The sequence below is a fragment of the Papio anubis genome, chromosome 12 (genome assembly GCF_008728515.1).
Source record: "Papio anubis isolate 15944 chromosome 12, Panubis1.0, whole genome shotgun sequence".
NCBI lineage: Eukaryota > Metazoa > Chordata > Mammalia > Primates > Cercopithecidae > Papio > Papio anubis.
Genome location: NC_044987.1, coordinates 98,420,424 through 98,440,100, shown reverse-complemented (window position 1 = coordinate 98,440,100; position 19,677 = coordinate 98,420,424). Strand labels below are relative to the sequence as shown.

Below are 19,677 nucleotides of genomic sequence, written 5' to 3'. Positions count from 1 at the left end.
TGTGCAAGCAAAGCTTGATTGCAAGCCTTTCCGTAAAGCTTCTATTTGGTTTAATAATTCATACTTCTCTGCTTATCAGCTTTAAAATTCTAAAGGAGGCATTTGCCTATAAATCTTTCCTACTGCTACATTTTATTTTAATGCATAGCAACAGAACACTAACATAATTGGTGCAATCTGTTATTTACAGATATGCGGTGAGACGCAGGTGGCAAAGTCTTTTTTAGTGTTGTAAGGAAAAGTAAGACCTTCTTTCACAACTTGAGTTATGTGAATAAAAATTGTTCCTGGGTTAGGATAGCAGCCATTGTCACTACAGGTGTTCTCTAATTTCTGCAGTAAATCTTTTCCATATGGAATCCTTTTCAATTCCACTCTGCACCAGGATGTGTATTTTGTGTTAAGAACATTTATTCTTAAAATGTGGCCCCATAAAGAAATGCTATTGGGTTTTGCATTTATAATTATTAACAAATATCCAGAATTGATTCATGATTTTGTTTTAATGAAAGTATCTATAAATGCTTTCTAAAATCTAAAACACAAATCATGCTTTTTTGCCCCATCATAAATTCTAGATTTAAATTTTCCAAAATCAAAGCTCAGTTGCTTCATTTGTCACACAGACCTTTGCTGCATTTCCATGGTTTGTTTAAATGAACATCCCAATAAACATTTTTTAAAATGGTAACTCTGTAACGACTCAGTTGAAAGTTGTATCATATCATACAGTCCACATTCAATTAGCTACAATCTTTGGGGCCAGATATAATTTGGACATCAGAACTTCTTACATGTTATAAAGGCAATATAGGTGTATATTGCATGTTGTACAGAACTTCAGCACCCTGTAATTGTGGGATAAAGAGCCTCATTTTAATTTCATCAGGGTTTGCCCCAATCTTCTATTTGGCATTTGGAAATTGTGGGTAAGTGATTACCTCCTTTAATATTTTCTTTTTCTTTCTTTCTTCTTTCTTTCTTTTCTTTCTTTCTCTCTCTTTTTCTTTCTTTCATTCTTTTCTTCTTCGTCTTCTTCTTTCTTTCTTCTTTCTTTTTCTTTTTCCTTTCTTGCTTCTATTCAGCATATGGAAATTGTGGTTAAGCGATTACGTTCTTTAATATTCTCTCTCTCTCTTTCTTTCTTTTTCTTTCTTTCCTTCTTTCTTTTCTTTCTCTCCTTCCTTCCTTCCCTCCCTCCCTCCTTTCTTCTTTCTCTCTCTCTCTTTCTTTCTTTCTTTCTTTCTTTCTTTCTTTCTTTCTTTCTTTCTTTCTTTCTTTCTTTCTTTCTTTCTTTCTTTCTTTCTTCTTTTTCCTTTCTTTCTCTGTTGCTTTCTGTCTTCTTACATTGCTGATACTCTAGCAAAGCCACAGGGGGATGTTGTTGTTGTTGTTATTTTTGTTGGTGGTGTTGTTGCTCACTGATGTTTACAAAGTGTTTACAACAGTGAATGAAAGATATAAACACCCAAAAGATAATTGTTGAATGAATTGTATGAATGAACATGTGGGTAAATTTTATTTCCATTTAACTGTCATTTGTTAAGCACAAAGCATTATCCAGTTACCGGGGAACTAAGAATTTATAATAACGTAAGGAAGTGAATATATAAAATAGTAAAAATAGCACTTATTGAAATTTACATTATGCCAGTAGTTTTCACAGTGTCTTGTGAAATTCTCAAAATAAGTTTGGGATATGCTTCCTATTATTTTCCTTAAATTGTGTATGTAAAACTGAGACTTGGAAAGGATAAAAGACTTGTCAAAGATGTCACAAATGGTAGTATCAGAACGAGACTTTGAACACAGGCAATTTGACTTTGAAGCCCACAGCATTAAGGATCTAGATATAGTGAACATGTCAGCAAGTAGATGATAATACAATTCAGTATGTTAATAAGGATAAAAAAATATTTTTAAAAGTATAAAATGTTTTCACATAATAGTATGGTTGTAATGGCCAGAATATTGAAAGAGAGCTTCACTGAGGTGGCAGGCAGGAAAATATAATTATTGATAGATATATGTAGGCTTTAGAGAAGTGTGATGTTGAGAAAAACTACCACATAGACTCAAGGTCCAGAGTGAGGAATTTCTAAAGATGCTTACATATGTACTCATGGTACTGAAGGAAGAAAATCTAATCTTGAGAAAATCCAAAATTTATAGAAATAAGGTAATTCCAAAAACACAACACCATAAAGCATCTTGTGTGGCTCCATGTCATTTCACAACTGCAGTTTTATTTCTACATTTATCTTCATATAAAACTTATGAACAGAATATTCAATAGTTTCAGTATCAGTTTATCACCTCATGCTTGGTTCTACTCCAAAAAGATTGTCACTGTAATTCACTATTGTAATAATCATCAATAATAACTATTCATCAAATTTAATGATCAATTCTCTGTCTCTATCTTATGACTCAGTAGTATTTGAAAATTTTCTAGCAACCTTATTGAAATTTTATTTCATTGACTTATTATATGTATCATTATATGTATTTTTCTCCTCCTTCCCTTGTTACTACTACTTTATGTTTTTTGCTGGAGTATCTCTTCATATTTCTAAATGCTCAGCAGCTCATGCTCAGTTCTCCAATAACCTTTCTTTTCTCTCTTTCTCCTCTCTCTCTTTCTCCCTCCTTCTTTCTTTCTCCTTCCTTCCTTCCTCCCTCCCTCCCTCCCTCCTTTCTTTCTTTCCTTCCTTCCTTCCTTCCTTCCTTCCTTCCTTCCTTCCTTCCTTCCTTCCTTCCTTCCTTCCTTCCTTCCTTCCTCTTTTTTCTTCTTTCCCTCCCTCCCTCCCTCCCTCCCTCCCTTCCTTCCTTCCATTTTTCTTTCTCTTTCTTTTTCTTATTTATGATTCCATATAGATTTAGGTATAAATAGTTGATCTCCAAATTTATAGCCTGGGCTGGATGTGGTAGTTCACACCTGTAATCTCAGCACTTTGGGAGGATGAGGCAGGCCGATTGCTTGAGCTCAGGAGTTTGAGACCAGCCTGGGCAACGTGGTGAAACCCTGTCTCTACAAAAACACAAAAATTATCCGGGCAAAGTTGCACACATCTGTCGTCCCAGCTACTTGGGAAGCTGAAGATCACTTGAGCCCAAGAAGTTGAGGATGCAGTGATCCATGATCATGCCACAGCACTCCAGCCTGAGTGACAGAGTGAGAACTTCACACACACACACATACACACACAAACACAAACACACACACGTACACACATGTAAATTATAGACTGATATATATAATAATCCCTGAACTCAAGAAGCTCACAACTAAATACCTGCCAACATTTCCTCTATAGGGTCTTAACATAGCGAAAACATTACTTTTCTCTGTAAACAAATTTCTGCTCCAGTTTTTTCTATCTTACCATTCACCATTTATCCAATTGCTCAAACCTGGAAGTCACCCTTCATTCTTTTTTTTTCCACTTTTATCCTGAGCCCAATTAATACGTTTTGACAAATTAACTTTTTAAAAATGTATTTTTAACTGATAAATAATAATTGTACATATTTCTGGTTTACATCATGATGTTCTGAAATATGTATATAGCATGGAATGGCTAAATCAAGCTAATTAATATATACATTATCTCACATATTAATGTAATCTTTTTTTGTAATGAAGACACTGAAAATTTACCCTCAGCAATTTTTGAGTATAAATTACATTGTTATTAACTATAATTATCATGTTGTAAAAAAGGTCTCTTGAACTTACTCCTTTCGTCTTACTAAAATTTTGTATCTCTTGACAAATATCTCCCCATTTCCTCCTTCCCCAATCCCTGGTAAGCACCATTCTACTTTCTGCTTCTATGAGTTTGACTTTTAGATTCCATGTATAAATAATATCATGCTATACAGTTGACCCTTGAATAACATGGGTGTGAACTGTGCAGGTCCATTTATATGCAGACTTTTTTCAACCAAACTCAGATACAGTAATCGAGGGATGTAAAACTTGCACATAAGGAGGGCTGACTTTTGGTGTACATGGGTTCCTCAGGGCCAACATTGAACTTGAGTATGCATGGATTTGGTTGTACACCACAGGGTGAGAAGGTGGTCTTGGAATCAATCCCCTAAAGACACTGTGTTTGTCTTTCTGTGGTTGGCTTATTTCACTTAATATAATATCCTCCAGGTTCATCTATGTTGTTGCAAATGATAGGATTTCTTTCTTGTTTAAGACACAATAGCAATCCATTGTTTGTTCATACCACATTTTCTTTATCCATTCATTCACTGATGCACACCTAGGTATATATCTTGCCTATTGTGAATTATGCTGCAATAGACATGGGAGTGCAGATATCTCTTTGACCTGCTAATTCTATATTTTGGATATATAGATGAATCAACTTTCAAAGCATATCTGGAATCTAACTCTTTTCCTTCATTGTTGCCACTATCATCCTTGTCTGAGCTGCCATCATGTCTTCCATCAGCTACATCAATGCCAACATTAGTAGTTTAATTCTAGTCTAGTCCAGTCTCCATGGTGCCATTAAAGTAGTCTTTTAAAATCTTAAATAATATCACTTCACTACCAACTTTTTGATGGTTTTATTATCACATTTAAAACAATGTCTAAATTCCTAATGCAGGCAACAAGGCCTCATACTATTTAACTTTTAACCTAAACTTCTTCCTGCTTTAGCTATGCTACCTGTCTGGGTCACACTGTCCTTCCTAAAATTTCTTAAATTTGTTAAGAAATTAGAGTAATTTCCTGCCCCAGAGAGTTGAACTTCTGTTTCCTTCACCAGAATGATCTCCCTTTTCACATGTCACCCTGCTGTTCATGTCTTCATTTAGGGTTCTACTTAAATATTTCTTCCTCATAGAGGCTTTCCCTGACCACCTTATTAAAAAGAGAAAACCCACTACAATTCTACCCACTCTCTGTTCCCTTTCTTTGTTTCACTCATTCTTCATATAACTCATCACTACTTTAAATTAGCTGCATAGGCCTCCTGGTGTATTGATTCACCCAGAAGTGCCTGTTATTTATAAGACAGGCTACCCAGGCCTTAAGGGACACAGATGTTTTGTAATATTTATCATAAAAGCTATCATATTAGTGACATGAAGAACCAGCTGTGCCTTTACCAAAGTATAGGATCCAGTAAGCTTCCTGAACATTCCTACGTTTTGTACAATTAAGATGTTGTTTAAATAAAAAATATATATGAACTAATATAATGAACAATGTTTAGTATTTTTAATAAGTATCTCAATTTTTCTCAACACTCATAAATTTACTATTAAGCTTAAATTACCTGTGACATTATTGATTTTATTTCAATTAATATTGCACATCTCAAATGTGCCAAACAAGGGAATAGATCTTAGAAGAACAAAGCAAGTTCCCTTCCCTGAGGTGCTTTTAGAGTAGTAGGAATAGAATATTTGAATACAACAACTAATAATATGAATGTAGTGCAAAGAAACATATATATTTATATATAAATTTTAAAAGACTGTGATGTTGGAGACGTCAATGATTAGGTATAATGAGAGCCTTTAATTTTAGGCTTAAGTTGACTTACAATTTTCGATAATTCAGTCACAATTTAAAGTATAGATTTAAATTAGAACATCCATTTATATAAAAGTCTATCAGCAAAGTATATGTGAACTCATATTTCTAAAACATATTAATTATGGCACAATTTCACAATTGTAGCCCAGGAATTATTATAATAATCTTTATGTCATAAGAAATTGTACATTTGTGCAGATCACATTCAGAACATCTTGGAAAAATTGCCTTTCTACTCCAAATCAGAAAGTATCTTGAACTATTTGCTTCAGGTTGACATCTTTGCTGATGTCTATACTGTAAAGGGAAATGATCAAAGTGGTAACAACAGAGAAATAAATATTCTCTTGTTCTGTATAATTCTCAGGAGAAAATGTATTATTTCTGTCTTAAGCCATTTTTGTAAAACATGTCACTTAAAGTGCCTTTGTAAGAACAGACATAACCATAGCAAATAACATTGTAGGGCTTTGCTATTATTCTCACACAAAGATTTCTTAGAATAATCTGATTCATATTTTCTAGCTCCTACAAAAGCAAACTCTGTTTGAACAGTATAGGTATGTATTTATTCTGTTATTACACTTGTGTCCACAATAGTTGAATAGAATCCCTATTTCTCTAAATAATTATACAATCAATTGATTCATAGCAGTTAGCATTCCAAAGAACTAACACCTACATTCTTAATTATCAAACTATTTTATAACTAGTTTAAATGGGTAACCTTTAAAATAAACATGTATCATAAATGTAATTTAATCTTTTCACCTTGCCTGTAAGTAAATAAAATATGAAAATAAGACATATGAGCATAGTAAAATCAAGAACAAGTAAAATGAGAATTGTGGCTGTTTTAAAACATGTACTATGCACCAGGCAGTGGATAAATGTTTTGTCTTTTTTTTTCTTTTAAAACCTATAGCAACCTATAACATATATGACATATATTATGTTTATCCTTTTTTGAAAGGTATGGAAACAAGAACAGTAAAATTACATCATTTTTCATAATCATTTAACTAACAAGGGAGTTGTTATTCAAATCCAGACAGGTTGACATAAGGGCTCAAGTCTTAACATTCACACTCTTGTTAAACGTTCATTTATTTATTCATTCATTCATATTTTTCCTGTAAACAATGTATAAGACTATGCTGTTGTTATATGCAGATTGCTAACTTGTGATTCCCCACACCTACCTATTTTAGCTGTGTCATCCTGACAGACATCCTGTTGTCAAGAGAGATTACACACACTCTCTCTTTGCCTTAATTTCTTCATTAACAAGATGGAAATTGCAAAAAGAACAAACTATATAAGACAGTTAAATGAGATATAGATGTTCAACTGTTCACAGAATGGGTAATTATTCAAGAAGTGTTAGATGTCATTTTAAATTGAAGACATATTTATTGAGCACCATCAATAAGCCAGGCTCTTTGCTTGTCACTAGGCAGGATGGAATTCTCTTGGCTCTGCTACTAAAATCACTAGTGTTAATGACATATTGGTGTATTGGTGACATACACTCTTTCTATACCTATTTATGCCTTCTGCATATCTGTACCTATCACTTATTCGGCATACATATTCTGAGCATTTAATATATGCTAGCTGCTGGGTGCTGGAAGAATCAGTGATATATGTGTCCAAACCTACTGTTTAGACATATCTAGGCATGTCTTGGAAACTGATGAGGTAAATCTAATTCACATCAATTTGCATGCAGTGAGAACACATCCTAAAGGAAAACTAATAACTAAAACTCATTGAGTGTTTAATAATGCCATTTTGATTTAAATGCTGCCCATGTACATAGGCAAGCAAATTTAATCCCATAGATCTCTGCAGGTGGTACCACTTTTTATTGGGAGTACACATTTTAGGTGGCTGAATTTTTTTACCAGTTTTACTGAAGTACAATTGATATGCAAATAATTGTATATATTTCATGTACACAATGTGATATGTTTGATAATATTATAATATTGATTTTATACATATGAGATATGAGGCACAAGGAGGTTAAGTAATTTGCCAAAGATCACTCAACAACTATGTAGTAAAGTCCATGTCCAAACACAGTCATAAGGCTTAGAACCTACACTTTTTTTTTTTTTTTGAGACGGAGTCTCGCTGTGTCCCCCAGGCTGGAGTGCAGTGGTGTGATCTCGGCTCACTGCAAGCTCCACCTCTCGGGTTCATGCCATTCTCCTGCCTCAGCCTCCCAAGTAGCTGGGACTACAGGTGCCCACCACCACGCCTGGCTAATTTTTTTTTTTATTTCTGTATTTTTAGTAGAGACCAGGTTTCACCGTGTTAGCCGGGATGGTCTCAATCTCCTAACCTTGTGATCCGCCCGCCTCAGCCTCCCAAAGTGCTGGGATTATAGGCGTGAGCCACGGGGCCTGGCCAGAATCTACACTATTAACCGTAATACCATACAATCAATTTTGGACCCAGAACGAGGTGTCATAATACAGAGTTGAAAAAGATTCCTTGTATAGCATGGTGTTTGACAATTAGTTGCTCACTGTAAATTCCCCATAAATTTCTAGTACAAGAGAATGAGTAAAAGCAGGGATTTTTTTTTTTCCTGAAATCTTTATAAGACTGTGGTTTAAGAGGTGATTTTCTATTAAAGTAATTATAAAATACATGAGAAGGGGATTCTATTCCACGTCATCACAACCACACAACTTTGACACATAGAAGTTTCTTATGGATAGGGTGTCTGGCTAGAGAGAGCAGTACCTGAAAAACAGAGCAATGGTGTTGAACAGAGGGAGTAGCAGAGTCAGTCATTCCACCAATTTGTCAACAGTGCTACGAGTGGAGATGATGCTGCCCAAGCAAAGCGACACAGTGTCGGTAACCAGCAGAATCAGCAGTGATGTGTGAAAATGATACAGTGTCAGTAGACATGGTGGTACACATGGAGAAAGGATCAAAGCCAAAGAAGCAACAATGAACAAATTAGGTCTGGTGGTAAATCTAATGAGCCAGAAGTGTCCGTGAGCTCATGTGTAATATCCTCCAGGATTCCCAGAATAATTGTGGGAATATTTTAGGTGGCAGAAGAAGAGTCATTGAAATATGAATAATGACTAGATTTTGATGATGATTTTACTTACATCTTGATGTGACCTTGCAGAAACTCAAATGTCATAAGGCATAGTCTTTGCCCTTAAGAAACGTATGGTCTTTAGGTGAGACAATCAAGCAAATACTTACTTGAAACATGGCTCTTGAGTTACACACAACATTCAGTTGTAACACAATCAGTGAGGAGGAGGATAACTCCCTAGTCTCAACATTTCTTACACCTTGTTCTGCAATATTCCTCCCAAAGGTTTTTAATTTATTGTTCTGATTGTTGCTGGAGTGTTTATGTTGCATGAATTAAGCCTGAATCTTACTTCACGAAGGTAAATTTCTTCTACATTTTATGTATTCGCTCCTTCTCTCATTTCATGCCAGGCAGGAACACAAAGTAGAGGAGGAGAAATAAGAGCAGTCAGTTGTTTTTATTCCTGGTAGTTAAGTTCTAAAAAGCAACTGTGAACCATGAATTAGCAAATTCTGAGCTATGGCTGCTAGCGGAAATACAGAATTGGGTCCCTGTGAACCTCTGGTCATAATATTTTCATCATCTGATCAACATATAACCTTGTTTTAGACATATTTCTTTTTAAAGACCTTTATTTAATATTTATATATATTGTTGATTCATTATGTTTGAACCCACAGCCGTCAATACTGTAACTCATGCCAGAATGAATTTTATCTAACATGTGTTTTCTCTGTAAGTTACGTCCCAGTCTTTCTGAGCTAAGGAACTCTAAGAGGCACTTCAGGACAATGCAAGTAGGCTACTTTAAAAAGTAGAATTGTCAACAAAAAGCACAAAAATGTGAATAACTTGACAACAGCAAAAAAGGACACAGTATGAGGGCAGAAACCAGAAGTCAGAGTGCCTGAATATCTCTTTTTTGATCTCAACTGGCAAGGTGTGTGCACGACCACATATAATTTCTCACTCTGTCTGCAAATGACTGTGAAAGCACAACATATTTTATTTTTGGAGTTACAAACAAATTTTGGTAAATAGGTAAATCTGCAAATATAGAATTTATGAATAATGAGAATTGACTGCATTTGGCGAATAGCATCATGTCATTAATTTCCTTAAAATCTTATTTTTACTTAAGAACTGACTAACTGGGACCCTAGTAATAAATAAAACTGAATACATTTTAATCAGCTAAATGAGATATCTTTGATCACAGCTTATAAAGCATTAGAAAATACACAAAATTATTTCAAATCAATTCTTGATAATGATATAACTATCACTCACATTTTACCTGATATTTTATAATTAATAAGTGTTTGTGCATCCAGTGCATATACATCTTAATCTTTCTGGCAAAGTTTTGACTTTGGCATTTTAATCTCCGTGTTTGAAGAAGAAAACATATACAGTCCTCTTCTGAAGAAATTGCTCCATGTTCTTTTTTGAACAAAGTACATTGAACAAAATAAAATGACATAGCATTGATGTTTATTTTTCTATTTATCTCTTAGCCACATCATAGTAGTTTTGAAACTCGGCAACCTGAGTTATTATAAAATTGCTAACACAGATTCCTATACAGTGATTTTTCCCCACAGATCCTAGTAATAAACTCCTATCATCAAAGATAAACTGTGTTTGTATACTACTGGCTTCAGGAACATGGTTAATTATGGCCAAGGCAATTGACGCTCTAAGAGTTTGAATGAATTGGCTAGGGTCACACAGGCAGAATTGACACTAGCCACAGACCCAACATACCCAGCTTCAAAACTTCTGCTCATGCATATTAAACAACAGCTTCTCTGTTTTGTTTATACTGGCACCTTATAAGGGCCCAGAATTGGCACATGTTCCTCATTTCTTCGGTGAAAAATAAAATTTACTCCATGCTAAAAACCCACTATAAAAGAGGAAATCAATTTTACCCCCAGGCACGTATACTCACTGTAAATTTCTACCTTCATTTAAAATTTCATTATGTTTTTCTTGTTTATCTCCTCCCTTTTCATCAACAATTTTTAAATCAAAAGAGATTTAACACACTAAACTTCACTTGTGGGGAAAACTCCCTTTTCATCAACAACTTTTAAATCAAGAGATTTGGCATACTCAACTTCACTTGTGGGGAAAAAACTATCTATAAGTGGAAGATAAAATGTTCACAGATAAGAAGAAAACTTATCTTTAACCTCAGGCTTACTAAGTAAAACCTTACAAGGACAAAACACTTGACTTGATATTAATTATGAACCAGCCTTCCAAGGCAAGAGAGACCTGAACAGGTTGGACTCATGAAGTGATGCTTGTGAAGTGTCTCGAAATATTGTCACCCCTGCCGAGACTCCTGATGCTGCCACTTCTAATGCCAAACTCGCTGTCTCTCCATGTTGTCCTCTTGTTCAAGCCACTTTACGGCCCTATCCAATAAGCCAAGAAACACTCTAAAAATCTGACTGTTCCAAGTAAAATAAAAGCATTTTTAGAAACCAAATTATGAACTGCAGGGGCTAAAGATCAGTAATCATGATTGATTATACTCTAGAACACAGTTCTGGAAAAAGAGATCTGAAAAAAAATCAGACCAGAAAGCTGCGAATATGATGAATATGGAGTTAAAGAAAAGTCATTCTCCAAATCATTAGGATTGAAAACAAAAAAATTAAGGTATCTATGTAATAGTGAATATTGGCACAATATTTTAATGGTGATCATCATTACAGTTGCCTAAATATTAGTATCGTAAATAAGTAAGATTGAAATAGTTAGACTAGATTATAATAATTTATACAAATTAGGTCATGTCCACAAATTAGGTTATATGAGCTATAGAAAAGTACCTTATAGTTTAGATCCAGGTAGTTAGGTAAATATGTATTTAATTGGGTTTTACAACTCATTTGTACATGTAGACATTGTTTACAATTGTTACAATTAATTTTTTTACACCTCATTTTCTTGATATAAAATACACATAATAAAAGAACCTATGCCATGGATTTATTGCAAAGGTAAATTTGAAAAAATCTGATCAAAATGTTAAAAATTCCATATTCAGAAACAGAATTATACTAGGATAACACCTAGTTGTCAGTTTTAGACCATAGCCAGAATATTTTTAAGCTAGATATCAGATCACATAACTGCTTGATTTTAAAATTGTTAAAAGGCTGGGCATGGTGGCTCAAGCCTATAATCCCAGCACTTCGGGAGGCCGAGGTCAGGAGTTTGAAACCAGCCTGACCAACATGGTGAAACCCCATCTCTATTAAAAATACAAAAATTAGCCTGGTGTTGTGGTGCATGCCTGTAATCCCAGCTACTTGGGAGGGTGAGGCAGGAGAATCACTTGAATCTGGGAGGCAGAAATTGCAGTGAGCTGAGATGGCGCCACTGCATTGCAGCCTGGGTGACAGAGTGAGACTCTGTCTCAAAGGAATAAAAAAAAATAATAAAATAAAATTGTTAAAAAGTCATCATTAGGATGGAAATGAGAATAAGGTCTCAAATCCTTAGCATTGTGAAAAGTCTTTCCTAACTCTATCTACATCTTCATCTCCCAACACTGTACTTGTTGCTCTGTTCCAGGATCCCTGCCACCTCAGGTTTCTTTCAGTCTTTAAAATATAACATAATTCCTAACATTTATGAGTCCTAGGCCCTTTACTGGAATTTTAACATTCCATTTTTAAGTTTTTTTTTCATCCTTTAGATCCTTCAACTTTTCCATTTTTAAAATGTTTATTTAATGCTTACTATATGCTAAAAATTTTCCGTTCCTTTCCTGTATTACCTTACTTAATATTTATAAAACTGTATGTTACATGAATAATTACTACTTCCATTTTAATGATGAGGACACTAAGGCAGAGAACGCAAGTAAATTGTTCAATGGTATGCTCATTGTAAAGGAGAGAGTAGAGATTGTGAGTCCTTGGTATTTACTAGGATGCTATCTAACATAAGGAAAAATTTCTTCCTGTTCCCAGCGGACCACATCACACTGGAATGTGTTCTCATATTTTCCTATTCTATTTCTTCCTAGCACCGACTATAGTTCATAATAATACTTTCATTTGGGAGTTGGTCCACAATAGTAGTTTATCAAATGAACCCTGGAGTCAGACAACCTAGGTTTGAAATATGATCCCACTACCTACTGAATGAATTGGGTAAGTTATTATATGATCAGATTGTTATTTGTAAAGTATTGATGATAATATCACCTGAGGCATAGTGTTATTGTTAGAGCTAAGATAATATATGTGTAACAGTCCAGCTATAAGGACCAAGATCCTAACCACTGTGTGATATGCCAATCTAAGCCAACAGATGGAGAAGACCATTGTCAAACTAATGAAGACATGTATAAACCAGAAAAAGCTAGATGACAGTGTGAAGAGAAACAGGATGTTTGCATAGTCTCAAAGTATTTTTCCTGGACATTTATTAATAATAATAAAGAACACAATACAAGCTTAATAATGGAGGAACTTGGAAAACAAAACATTAAACAAATGATGAAGTTTAATATTATTAGTAGAAATGTCGTCATGTACTCTCTCAAATAATGTACTGATATATGTACCATGTCTTTGATATTTTTGTCTAAATTTGTGACATTAGTCTAATCATGAGAAGACATCACACAAATACAAATTAGGGAACATTCTACAATTTAATTGACCACTACTCTTCAAAAGCATCAAGGTTGTGAAAGACAAGAAAAGTTAAGAAATTGTCAAAGATTGAAGTAAACTGAGACATAAAAATTAAATGCAATTTATGATCCTGGAACAGAAAAAAATGCTAATAGAGGGAAAAAACAGTAAATTTTGAATAAGGTCTGTAGTTTTATAATGAATGGTATTGCACCAAAACCCATTTTCTAGTTTTCATAACTGCAATAAGGTATTTACATTAGTGCAAACTAGGTAAAGGGTTTGTTTTTCATTTTTGCAAATTTTTTATTATCTATAAGTATTTGGAAATTAAAAAGGTAAAAGACAGAGAGGAAGATAAAGAGAAAGAGACGAGGGGAGAGGGAGAGACCTAGACACCACAAGTCAAAAGAGAAGCACAACTGGAAATTAAAGCATTTTGAATTTGACTCATAGATGTAGCTGAAACATAATTTTAGTCTTAGAGGGCTGGGGTCATTTTCAGGTCTGTAGTTGAGACTATGGGCTCACTGACCATAGTCTCACCTGGGCATGGGCCTACCTTCTTAAAATGTTCCTCTTCCTTTAGATACTCCAGATTTTTGTTAGACAACCTCCTACCTAGATCCCAAAGCTACCTCAAAGCCATTTTTCTTCATGAAAATGAAGAAAATTATTGCTGCTGTGAGGAGACATGAGAGAGGAACCTCCTATTTTGCCACCCTGCTGATGTCACTCCCAAACGACCTCTGTGTCTGCTATTTTGCTGTCAGTTTTCTTTGTTGGAGTTGTCAATGTGCCTTTCATCAAAGAAACAGTATTATTTATTTTTGTATCAGCCACAGCACGTGGGAGCACTCAAGAATTTGTCAAGTGACTAAATGAATGAAGCAGCATATAAATAAATTAATTGATGTATCTAATATACCATGGATTGTGACACTAATATGAGGAAAAGCCAAAGTTCAGTGAGGCATTGAAAGATATTTGAAATTATGCCCTTTAGTGGCCTTCTGTGCTTACTTGTGGGCCCTTTATTTTGTATCAGAAAACTGTCTTTGCAGGATAAGAAATCACTATGATAATTAACAAATATATTAATTTTTTAAAATTAGCCTTTGACATTATATTAAACATTTAATTACAATTGTTACGTCCTTGCATCTCCTTAATTTCTAAAATATATATGGATAAATTATTGATCTACAATCAACTGACATAATTAAGTTTTGCAAATATATTTTCATGCTACAAAAACTATAATGATGTACAAGTATTTCTCTCTCTCATACATATGAACTTAGAAACTAGCTGAGCAGATTTATAGCTACAATACAAGTCGTCTAGTCAATGATTTCTTTCATTCATTGTCTTTCATAACTTCCAGGATGTTGAAAGGTGGTAATTTGACTGATTTTTACTACGTAGCTCTTACCTTACTCCTGCTTTGAAATGAGCCATCAGCTGACTGCTCCCACCTCCCATGCAAAACCTGAATTCTGAGGTTCTTAGGCAGAGTTGGATCAGCATCTTCTGGGAATATGTAGAACAGTTCATTTGAAGGGAAGAGACAGGAAGTAGCTATGACCGAGACCAACGCCAGGACAGCTTTTCCTCTTTGCCTTTACCACTGCCCATCTCTTTGGTCCACTTAAGAGTACCTCAGCATTTGGTACAGCTTTACAGTTCAGAGAGCCAAGGACCTGAAAGTGGTTTGTTTGTGTGGTCCATTCCTCTCTGAAGTCTTAACCTGCTGTTTTCTTGGTTCAGAGCACAATTCCTTGGCAGTGACTTTTGCTTGTAAAAACACTGAAATGTAATATTCTAAAATCAATATATTTTATTGTGTTTATTCAACTTCCTCCCCCTTTTTTTGTTCTCACTTATCGTCATTTTTTTGGAGTGCTGCTTTTCCAGACTGAATACCAGATGTCTTCTACATTATATAGTAATAGTTTTTGTTTTATTGAAAAACCACTGCTATAATCTGGCTACCAAGAGTGCCATTTTTGGTTGTTTCTACAATTTAACATTTGGATTGGCAGATGGGGTGGAAAAGACTGCCAGGGGCAGGATGGTGTAATATGTTGATCCCTTTAACTCCCAGTGCAAGACTGTAAAATAGAAGAAATGATTATGATATATGTTGCATTCATCATATCAAACCCCAATATTACATAATATTTTAAAGCATCTTTTATAATTAACTATGTCCAAGCTGATGTCATGTGATTTATATCTTAAGTAGGCTATAAGATGCATGTAAAATGCAAAAGAGTTAGGGAATGTATCTTTTTCCATGAGCCATTGGAGTAAAGTGTAAGTACATGTGAGATTCCCTAGATTCATGTTTGTATGATACCAGACTATTGCCATGGTGATGGCTGTAAATAAGCCCATTACAACTCTCTAAGGCTAAATAAGGTAGCATATAAGATAAATAAACTGGGTTGTTGGAACAAGCTCCTACCTTGTGCTCTTTTAAAAGTCAACAGAATAATCTTTCCAAAATGCAAATCTAATTATGTCATTCTTTACTTAAAACTAGTCAACAGCATCACATATAGGATTCAGCTGCCTAAGTGTGGCAGAGATACTTAGTCTACCTTTCTAGTTTTCCGATTCAATTCTCAAAAGACGGTCGGTGGTTTCTACTCCTGAGGTCTACCAGATCACAAGGAAAATAATTTGCATTACCTAGAAACACTGGGGTATTTCATGTATCTGTCAATTCAGTTAAGCAAAACATGTGCTTTTCTGTCCCCTTGGTCAAATACCACAGCCCTCAAAACCAACTCTTTAAGTTTAATGACTCAAACTTTCATTGAGTCATTTCTGCAGAAAAAGTTTGCAACATCCAAATTCATTAACCTGGGATTGTAACTGTTTTTATCATTGGAGTGATTACACTGTATTTAAAACTTAAATTTATTTTAAATTTGTAACATGTAAGCATATTAATTTAAATATTTTTTCTTCTATTACATAGGAGAAGTCTATTTTTGGCAATGATTATGTCTTATATTCCTGTTTCTAGGACTTATTACAAGCCCAGCACATACTGATTTCTTAATAAAATATTTTGCTTTAAGGTATATTGAGATAGTGATTAGTAACAATAATTAACATTCACTATTCAATTATTTTGTAATGATAATCTTCCAGACTCTCTTATTCTCTTTATTATACATTTTCACACTTATGTATTACATTTCTCCCTGTCATCTAGATCATGTCTTTTTTTTTTTTTTTTTTTTTTTTTTGAGATGGAGTCTTGCTCAGTTACCCAGTCTGGAGTGCAGTGGGGAGATCTCGGCTCACTGCAAGCTCCACCTCCTGGGTTCATGCCATTCTCCTGCCTCAGCCTCTGGAGTAGCGGGGACTATAGGCGCCCACCACCACGCCCGGCTAATTTTTTGTATTTTTAGTAAAGATGGGGTTTCACCATGTTAGCCAGGATGGTCTCAATCTCCTGACCTCATGGTCCACAGGCCTCAGCCTCCCAAAGTGCTGGGATTACAGGCATGAGCCACTGCGCCTGGCCATATAAATGACTTTTAAATTTATGTCTATGGCCCGGATTTTCTTCTCTGAATGAGTCCTGAATATCTTCTCTTGTTTATCACAATGATAACAGAAAAGTGTTTCAGAGCATAGGCTTTGAGCTGTGATCTTGTCTCTGCTTCCAACTAGCTGTGAGAGCTTGAGCAAGCTGTATAACCATTCAATATTACAATTTTCTTATTTGTAAAAATTGAAATAATGAAATTAATACTGTTCCATGAGTTCTTGTAAGGCTTCCATGAGACACATGTAAAGTGCTTAGAAAAGTGTTTGGCACATAGTAGGTGCGCAATAAATGTTATCTATAACTACTATCAGGACATTCCCTCATAAGGCTTTCATGATACTATATATGTTCTTTTTTAAAAAATGAAGCACACTGAAATTTTAGATTTTTTTTTTTTTTTTGAGACAGATCTTGTTCTGTCACCCAGGCTGGAGTGCAGTGGCATGATCTCAGCTCACTGCAACCTCCGCATCCCGGGTTCATGCCATTCTCCTGCCTCAGCCTCCCGAGTAGCTGGGACTACAGGCACCTGCCACCACGCCCAGCTAACTTTTTGTATTTTTAGTAGAGACAGGGTTTCACCGTGTTAGCCAGGCTGCTCTCGATCTCCTGACCTCGTGATCTGCCTGCCTCAGCCTCCCAAAGTGCTGGGATTACAGGCGTGAGCCACCGTGTCCAGCCAATTTTAGATTTAACTTCTTCTTCTTATTATTATTATTTGAGACAGAATGGAATCTCACTCCGTCACCCTGTCTGGAGTGCAGTGGCATGATCTCGGCTCATTGCAACCTCCGCCTCCCGGGTTCTAGCGATTCTCCTGCCTCAGCCTCCTGAGTAGCTAGGATTACAGGTGCATGCTACCACACCTGGCTAATTTTTAGTAGAGAGTGTAGTTTTAGTAGAGATGGGGGTTTCACCATGTTGGTCAGGCTGGTCTCGAACTCCTGACCTTGTGATCCACTTCCCCATCACCCTAGCCTCCCAAAGTGCTGGGATTACAGGCATGAGCCACCATGCCCGGCCAGAATTTTTTAGATAATGTATATATAAATGATGGAGTGACTGTGTAATTCCACTGATTTGGATCACCACTTCGCTACTATTTAACATCATAGTATAGGTCTATATGTATTTTTCTAAAAAGTGATGTGAATAAAAATACACATTTTTATTTAAAAAATTCTTCACTAGTTATTGTGAGATACTAACACATAGGTATATCTTTATAGGTCTCTTCATTCTGACCAATAGAAATGAATGTCTCTATTTCATCCAATATATAAGATAAAAAGGTTACATTCAATCTGTGTGTCAATTTTCCCAAATGGCTTTCACGCATGTTAAAATACAGGAATTCTAGTGATGTGTGATGACCACACTTTATAAAAACTACATATCTCTCATTTTGAGTCAAAACAAAGCAAGATTCACCAAATGTTCTCCTATGACCTAAATTTTGTCTTAAAATATAATTTAGAAAGTGACCTACAAGAAGGCATCTATGTTTATAAAGATGGTCCCTGAATTAGGAAGATTCTACTTAGTACCTTTTTACTTTAAGGTGGTGGGAAAGTGACATGCATTCAATAAACTCCTCAACTTAAGATGGAGTTACAACTTAAGATGGGGTTTCAATTTACATTGTACGTTTCAAATTGTGATGGGTTTATCAGAATATAACCTTATTGTAAGTGGAGAAGAATCTGTATATTCATTTTAAGTCCTTTGTCTTGTCCCTAACCAAGAATTCTCATTTTAGTTGCAAACAGTTCTAGTATTTTTTATATCCAAAATGTCTATGTGTGATTTTAAAATATCACTATAGAGAATTCACAAGATTTAGCAAAGTTTAGACTCATGTGAATCTTCTCAAATATGAAATCCATATCTAAAACAAGTAAACACGTATATTCTACATTTTTGGAGTGACTGCTGAGGCTTACTACATATTTGTCTCTGGTGGATATAATCATCGTCATTGTCAGTTTCACTGTCTAAAGCCTCAGGGACAATTTCATGCCTGTCAAAATTCTGATGGTTTCAGGTTGCTTTAAATTTTTACCACGTATATGGTTATATAAAAAATATGTCTAAACACACTAATACTATACGATATATACTATACTACATATATATATAACTGTAGCTATATATAAAATTATAATAATATAGCACTATATATAAGTATATATATAGGCTTCAAATGTATACTACCTTTTTTGTTTTCCCTTCATCTTTCAATGTTTCTTACTGAAATTATAATCTAAACATGAGTAGGCTATAAATGGTTAAAGAATGTTACAAAAGTAAAACATAAAGTGTTCTCCAGAATTTACATTATTTTTGTGTTATCAAGGAATTCACAGTGTTGAGAGACAGGACTATAGCTAGTCACATCTTTGCAAACCAAAGCTCAATCAAGCATTAGTTCAGCATGGAAATAAATTGGTTTCTGAGGAGTAGTAAATTTTGTGTAATGAAAAATTAATAACTCATAGGTTAGTAAGGTAGCAAGCTAGATGAGCCTCTGACATTTGTTGAGAAGCATAATCTCTGTGGGACATTAGCCCCATCTCCAAAACATAAAACTATCAACATTTGCCATTACCAGCAGTATTTACACACAATGACCCTGCAATACCACCAATAACAAAAAGAAAGAGAGAAAGAGAGAAATTTGGCTAATTTCACCTTCTGATTTAATTTTAGGAGCACAGAATATACAGATGTCCAAACTTCCACTCAAGAATCATTGAGAATTCAATGTTCCTAGATAATACTCCCTATTGCAATTGAATGT

General features: G+C 34.9%; 1 long non-coding RNA gene across 1 annotated transcript in view; it reads right to left on the bottom strand.

Annotated features, from left to right (window-relative positions):
* LOC110740455 overlaps positions 1-16,253 on the bottom strand; it is a 39,366-nt gene extending 23,113 nt beyond the window's left edge. The window contains exon 1 of the long non-coding RNA XR_002517025.2: positions 14,742-16,253. This is a non-coding gene — a long non-coding RNA (uncharacterized LOC110740455). The remainder of the gene's footprint in view (positions 1-14,741) is intronic.
* Positions 16,254-19,677: the final 3,424 nt, after the last annotated feature.